This window comes from Clarias gariepinus, chromosome 17 (assembly GCF_024256425.1).
Source record: "Clarias gariepinus isolate MV-2021 ecotype Netherlands chromosome 17, CGAR_prim_01v2, whole genome shotgun sequence".
Lineage (NCBI taxonomy): Eukaryota > Metazoa > Chordata > Actinopteri > Siluriformes > Clariidae > Clarias > Clarias gariepinus.
Genome location: NC_071116.1, coordinates 22,277,870 through 22,286,055, shown reverse-complemented (window position 1 = coordinate 22,286,055; position 8,186 = coordinate 22,277,870). Strand labels below are relative to the sequence as shown.

General features: G+C 39.0%; 1 protein-coding gene across 1 annotated transcript in view; it reads left to right on the top strand.

Moving 5' to 3' along the window:
- The first annotated feature begins 2,458 nt into the window (after positions 1-2,458).
- Positions 2,459-8,186, top strand: part of il11ra (interleukin 11 receptor, alpha) — a 42,739-nt gene continuing 37,011 nt past the window's right edge. Inside the window, exon 1 of the mRNA XM_053516194.1 lies at positions 2,459-2,601. The gene's annotated coding sequence lies outside the window, so the exon portion shown is untranslated. The remainder of the gene's footprint in view (positions 2,602-8,186) is intronic.

Below are 8,186 nucleotides of genomic sequence, written 5' to 3'. Positions count from 1 at the left end.
AGGGGTCATATATGGACCATGTCATTACATGTAGTAGGAAAGGGTTAATTTAAAAAAAAACATCTGTTTTAGGATTCACTGGATCTGTATCATCATTTCAGCCAAAGGAGATAGATTTCCTATTAGGATAAGGTGGTCTGGGTTTTCCAGGGTTAAATAAATACATTTTGTATTTATTCTGTATATACATACTGTATGTATATAGCGTTGAGCATGTGATCTTCTTGACATGTCTGTTTTACTGCACAATGTTGGAAAAGTAGTCATGTTTATTACTACATATACTGTATCTTTATTACCTACTGCACCTTCTGTACACTCTCACCCCTGTACACATGGACCGATACCCTCATCTACCACATTGTTATTTTTAAATAGGCCACTCATGCATTTAGTCATTCACCTTTACACTACAGGCAATTCGGGAACACAAATTAGCCTAATATATATGTCTCTGGACTGTGGGAGGAAACTGAATTACCGGGAGGAAACCCACCAAAAACATGAAAACTCCACCTATACAGGCCCTGAGGTGGGGCTCAAACCCAGACCCTAGAGGTGCAAGACCACAGTGCTAACCACTACACCACAAATACCAACATTTATGAATTAATTATTTAAAATCTCTCTCTCTCAGTATACTGTTAGAGAAAAAAATTTACACAAGTTTCAGGAAAAGTAAAATAGTATTATGTATATTATATAAATATAATATCAATAATAGCATGTTATTATCATATACATCAACATATAGCAAAAAAAAAGTTTTTCCTGAAGTGTATATACTGTAAATGTTTTTGGATGACTATATATATATATATATATATATATATATATATATATATATATATACACACACCTAAAGGATTATTAGGAACACCATACTAATACGGTGTTTGACCCTCTTTCGCCTTTCGAACTGCTTTAATTCTATGTGGCATTAATTTAACAAAGTTGTGAAAGCTTGCTTGAAAGATGCTTTATTGAATATATTGCTTGAAAGATGCTCTATTGGGTTGAGATCTGGTGACTGTGGGGGACATTTTAGTACAGTGAACTCATTGTTATGTTCAAGAAACCAGTTTGAAATGATTCGAGCTTTGTGACACGGTGCATTATCCTGCTGGAAGTAGCCATCAGAGGATGGGTACATGGTGGTCATAAAGGGATGGACATGGTCAGAAACAATGCTCAGGTAGCACGTGGCATTTAAATGATGCCCAATTGGCACTAAGGGGTCTAAAGTGTGCCAAGAAAACATCCCCCACACCATAACACCACCACCACCAGCCTGCACAGTGGTAACAAGGCATGATGGATCCATGTTCTCATTCTGTTTACGCCAAATTCTGACTCAACCATTTGAATGTCTCAACAGAAATCGAGACTCATAAGACCAGGCAACATTTTTCCAGTCTTCAACTGTCCAATTTTGGTGAGCACGTGCAAATTGTAGCCTCTTTTTCCTATTTATAGTGGAGATGAGTGGTACCCGGTGGGGTCTTCTGCTGTTGTAGCCCATCCGCCTCAAGGTTGTGCGTGTTGTGGCTTCACAAATGCTTTGCTGCATACCTCGGTTGTAACAAGTGGTTATTTCAGTCAAAGTTGCTCTTCTATCAGCTTGAATCAGTCGGCCGATTCTCCTCTGACCTCTAGCATCAACAAGGCATTTTCGCCCACAGGACTGCCGCATACTGGATGTTTTTCTCTTTTCACACCATTCTTTGTAAACCCTAGAAATGGTTGTGCGTGAAAATCCCAGTAACTGAGCAGATTGTGAAATACTCAGACCGGCCCGTCTGGCACCAACAACCATACCACGCTCAAAATTGCTTGAATCACCTTTCTTTCCCATTCTGACATTCAGTTTGGAGTTCAGGAGATTGTCTTGACCAGGACCACACCCCTAAATGCATTGAAGCAACTGATTGGTTGATTAGATAATTGCATTAATAAGAAATTGAACAGGTGTTCCTAATAATCCTTTAGGTGAGTGTGTGTATATATATATATATATATATATATATTCTGTATATACATACATAGAGTATACTGTGTATATGGGGTTGACTATGTATATTTAGTCCCATCTCTAATAGAAATCTGTTATGTTATATTATTATGTTCATGTTTATATATTTGATCTAAAACTAGGGTACTAGTTAATATCTGTACGTAATATAGCTTTTAGGTTAAATGGTCCAAAGAAACAAAAAACACACATGGCCCTTTAACAGCCCTCCATATCTTCCACAGGAAATAGTACAGTCTCGTTTTCAACCCATATTCCGCCAAATCTCACTTTCTTAACTACGATTGGTTAACGTTCCAACTTTTTATCTCGGATTGGCTGATCCTCAGGGACGGTAAAACCATTATCCAATCCTAGTGAAGGAGGCGGGCTTTCCGTGATACGGGTGGGGAACAAAAAAAAGACCCTGCTGAGTGGGAACGCCATCCTCCAATAGGACCTGAAGAGGGAAAAGTTGTAGCCCGTAGCGTTTACACTTCTTTCTGCGAAGCTTTAAAACTCCTCAAGCGGCGCCAGCTATGGAGAGGAACCGTGTCAAAATGCCCGTCTGACATTTCAAGACATAGAAGGTGAGATTTTATTGTTATCCGGACGTTGAGTTGAGTTTAAACCGCGCTGAAGGCTAACTGTGAGCTGAGAGGTAGCGAAAGTGAGAAGGAAAAGTTTTGGCTCCCGGGGGAACAAACAGTCAGATTCTGCTGCCTCTGTTTAAAAAAAAAAAAAGCTCTGTAGTACAAAACTAAAGCGTGTTTTTAATTGTCAGTGATGTTTAGTTGTCTTTCTACCTTTCTTAAGTCTTTTTGAACATATTGTTAGAATGTAAATGGGTTCTGTTTTGTGAATAAGTTAAACATTCCTGCAGCTGTTTATCACTCAAGCTAAAACCTCACTCTTAATAATAATAATAATAATAATAATCTATAATGTTACCTGCACTGGCTTATTGTAACACTGAGCTTAAACCTACAGGTGTTGTATATATTCTTCTACTTAAAAGTGTGCTCCTGTAATGCATTGTTTTCCCCCCCCAGTCAGTATATTATGGCCATTTTCATCTTCCTTATAGAGATCTAGTTAACAATCTATAATGATTAGAGAGACGATAAATTACCATATATACTAAGTATAATATCAATTTGTCTGCATTACCGTTTTATTAAACAGGAACGAATCTAAGTAAAGTATGTTACTACACAAAACAGATGCAATAATAATAATAATTTGCACATTCTTTATTTGTTGGTTCTGTGCTCACTCTTCCTGACTATCATCATCCTAGAAATCTAGTTAATAATCAGTCTGTAATAATGGTTAGAGAGAAAATATTATGCGTAAACATTTTACAAAACCGTAACAAATCTAATTAAAGTATGTTACTGCACGAAACAGATGCAACAATGATGATAATAGTAATAATAATCTGCACATTCCTTATTTGTTGGTACTTCCAGACTGTATATTATGGCCACTTTCATCATCCTAGAAATCTGGTTAATAATCTAACTATAATGATAGTTGATATTGTTAATGATACCTTATTGATAGAAAATAATCAATTAGTTTGTCTGCGTCAACATTTTACAAAACAGGTACAAGTCCCTTTAAGAAAATATGTTACTTCGCGGAACAGATGCAATAATCGTAATCATAATCATGATAATTTGTGCATTCCTTATTTGTTGATTCTGTGCTCCCACTTTATTTCATTTTGCATGATTTAAAAATCAACACACAAAATAAAAACGAGACAATTTTACTAAATTTTTGGATTTCTAGTTTTTCCAGTGAGAGATGCTTGTCTTAGTTTCTTTTTTTCCCATGCAATGTTGTAACTCAGTTCCATGCAGTGTACCACCTACAGTATACTACTATTAATGTATCCATGTACAAGAATGCATTCCTGTCTTCTACCTTCCTTCCCACCCCCCCGCCCCTCGAGCTGATGACCCTGGCCCTGAGCCTCGTTAACGTCAGAGCCGAGCAATAAACGGGCCTGGCTCCAAAATAAATAAATAGTTAAAATGCAAGAAGTATCGTTATGTGTGATAAAAAAAAATTACCAGTGGTTTCCAACGCATGCCCTTCTAGAACTACAACTTGTAAGGTTATGAAATTCCTCTCAATTTCATTCCATTCCGTTCCATTTCAATTCATGGCATTTCTTTTCCCTTGTGTTCAATTCCACACTGTTCCATGTCATGATATTTCTGCTCCATTTCTTTTCTTTCCATTCTGTTTTATTTCAGCGTTTCCATTGCATTGCCTCTTACTCAATTCTATTCACTTCCGTTCTGTTCTATTCAGTTCCACTGTTTTATTTAATTTTACAATTAATTCCGCTTGGTTTTTCTTTCTCTATTCTGTTTCATTTCTACTGGGTAGTTTCTAACATGGTACTTCATTCCATTTCTCTTAATTTCATTAATTAGTTTCATGCCATTTCACTTCAGTCTATTCCATTCTATCAGTTTGTTTTGTGTTTTCCCGCTCCATCCTATTTCATCAGTTAGGTTCATGATGTTTAATTTCATTCTATTCCATTGAGGTGTTATTATCAAATTCCATTCCATTCCATGCCATCTCATCCATTAGTTTTTTGGTGCCCTATTCTATGCCATACCATTTCATTCCATTCCATCAGATAGTTTCATAGCGTTGTGTTCTACTCCATGCCATGACATGCCATCACTCAGTTTTATGCCATGCCATGCCATTCCAACAGGTAGTTTCAGAGTGTCGAGTACGATTCCGTCCAATGCCATCACATAGTTTTAACAGTGTTGTTTTCCTACCCGTCTATTCCATGCCATTCCATACCTTTAATTAGTGTCAAGTTTTAATTGTACTTTTCAAGTTTATTCCAAATTTAAAAAGTTAAAAGCTGTGTGGTCTGCATGTCGACTGAAATCAGAGCCGTACCCTTATCAGCAGCATTGTTTACAACTCCCCTTTAGTTTTTTTTTTTTTTTTCACTCTGCTTTACCTGCATAAGGGCCCTTATGCCAACAGCCACACTACAATTACTGCACCGCTTACTGTGAGATTTACACAGAGAGATTGTTTTGAACCTTTTGGCCTTCGGCAGGAACAGAACGTTTTAAACCCCGTAATCTGTTGAAGAGCTTTGGTCTCTGACCGTATTGGGGCGGCTTTTGCTCCAGAGTCTTCGCTTCCCTGAGAACCCAAAAGTCTTTGTTTCAGTTTGTTTGAGTACACGGCTCATTCATCATGTCGTGCTTTTGTTTTATTTCCCAAACTGCATTCTCAAGGAGTAGCTAGAAAATATATACACAGGGAAGATGTATCCAGATGTGCATTCTTCTGCTTCGAAGTAGAACAGGAAGGAATGCAAACATGAAGAAACTTTGAATATGAAAGGAAAAACCTAAACCTACAGTACTACCTGGTCGTTTAGATTCGGCTAAACTGAGTTGCGAAAGAATTCTGACTCAAGAACAGAATTCTCATCAGTTTACCGACTTGCCAAGTCCAATTTTCTCATACACAGAACACATTCATTTCCAGCTCGTATTACAGCATGGCTGTAATCAGTTTTAAATGAAACTCGGTTGTGCTTTCCTCCGCCAGGCTTTGTTTAAGGGAAAAAGTGAATTCTGCTGCCAAGTTAGAGCCATGCTGCGCTCTGAGCACCTCCAAGATTAAAATTACATGAGGCCCAAGATGGGATTTCAACCACTTCCAGAGCGCTGTTGAAGAAATCAGTTTCAAATTTATATTAAGGCTTAAATCCCCCCCCCCCCCGCTCTCTTTCAAGACCATTTTTTCCCTCCCCCTCTTTAAACTGCTTATGAAATCTGGGTCTCATTGAATACAGTCTTTTTATTGTCCACAAGATCTTCCAAAAGGTTTTTGCTGGCTGGCCCTACAAAATTAAAATCGGTGCAATCAAAATCGGTGCAATGTGTGTTGGGCCTTTGTTTATAAAGTGTCATCGACTAAAAGACTTCCCAGATACAGACGAGTGATTAGGATGTCCACTAGCCTGGTGAGTTATCAAGACATGACGTTGCCAAACTGCATGGACGAGTGATTTGTTATGTAACATTATCATCTCCATTAGAGACCCAGTACATCTGCAAGGCATCTCGGTAATCTCTCAGAAAAAGAGATGTGGCTTCATTTATCTCAATCTTACAACATGGGAGGATTTTAGCGTTTGAATTTCTAGATTTAGTCCATGCTGCCATCTTGGAGGAATAACCTTTAAATTCGGTAATATGATAATACCACAGTTCAGCTATGAAATAAAAAGAGCAACGCGAGGTCAGCCGTGTATCTTATAAAATGTTTTCAATTACAGATGCAACTTTTGCAGCATTACATAAAGCTTTGCCAAGAGGATAATACATCATCCATCTAAAGGAAATCAAATTCGTGCCGAAATTTCCCCTCTGTAATCAGCAACCAGCAAGTGCCTTAAATATATCTGGCATTTCTGCATCTTCTAATTCTAGTACGCTGGTTGACGGGTGAAAAATAAAGTGCAACAATTTATTCTTTAATTTTTTTTTTTAATTTTGATTTACTTTTGGTAGTTGTATCAGTTTAGTACGTCCAAAAACAAGTAGCACTCAGGAGTTCAGGACAAATAAACCAACCAAACAAACAAACAAACAAATCCGAACGTCTTTTAATTGACCCAGACCAGCATTTTGTTGACTTTGGTTCTCCTTTGCCCACAATATAAAAGAGAATATACGAAGCACACTTATGTGGCTTATGCGAGGGTTGATAGAGTACACTGTGGTTAGCGGTGAAGTGCTGTATGAATAACTTGGCTTCACCGTTCACTGGCAAGACGCCTTTCCTTGTTTAAAATTCCCTTCCTCCAATCGCGAGGTTGAAACTATGTTATCTTGATTCAGCTTATTGTTCCAGGATTTTAGAGTGTGTGAAGAATCACAGCCCAGGTTTCTTAAAAAAAAAAAAAAAAAAGGCATGCAAACGTGATCTTCATTTTCCTCTTCACGTGATCGGTCGTAACTTTTAATAGAGTTTGTCTAAATAGTTCATTTCTGCAAACAGACATCGCGCATAGTGTTTCCATTGTGTCGCATATCAGACTTGGCTGCGTTCAGGTATTCCTTCAGCCAAATCTTGTGGAGCAAACAGCGTTGTTAAAAAGACACACACACACACACACACACACACACACACCCATTGTTTTCCCTCGAGGGTTATTTGTAAGAGAAGGCAGTCTTATATGTTCAGCCTTTTCTGAGGCTTTTTTTTGGCATCTCCTTTGATCAAGTCGAAGGCCTTTTTTTTTCTTCTTTTTATCTTTAACAGATCTTTCTTTCTAGCTACAGCCACAAAAGAAGCCACGGGCAACCGTAATCCCTTTGGGGAAAGAACACACCAGAGTGTGGATTGCTCAGCCTAAGAATAAGAGCTGGCTGGTATCGGTGGTAACGCTAAAACATTGCCGTGTTTTGCAGTGTACAGAGCTTGTGCAGTGCTGGTGGCTGGATGCCAGCGTGCTCTAGCCGTGTCTGGGGCTGAAGCTGCAGATGAGCTGTGCATGTTGGAACAGCAGTAATAAAATACTCATTCGCTTCCCAGCAGCAATGACTCATGGAGGCCAGCGTACTTTATCTTCTAGAGAGCGTTCCACTGTTTGGGAATCGTATGCCGAGGAACGCCGCACACACACACACACACACACACACACACACACACCTGCGAGCACTGACTGGAGCACGCTGCTCTGCCAGCTTCAGGACATGATTATACGTCGCAAAACGCAGAGATTTACAACTTTGCATTTTTTCTTTTTTTTTGTGGCAGTGAAGATGTTGCAGCAGTTTGCAGTCTGACCTTTCAAATCCGTTCTAGAGCATTTCCTCACCGTGACTCATATGGCTCAGAGCTGAAATCGAACCCATATTTCTTGTGCCACTCGCTTTACAAAAGCTAACTGCTGTCTCCGAGGGCTTCACGGATGTGCTCGTCGCTGGCAGGCTCGGCGCCATCTGACTCTGATTTACACAACGCCAGTTTGTGCAAAAGACATGTTTGTGTTGTGGACTTTTTAGTGCTGTCCATGATGTGGTAGCATGTCGGAGTGAGCGTTGCCTCTATAATTACACTCAGCAGTACTATGGCGCCATGTTAACTGCCATGCTGCCGAGCG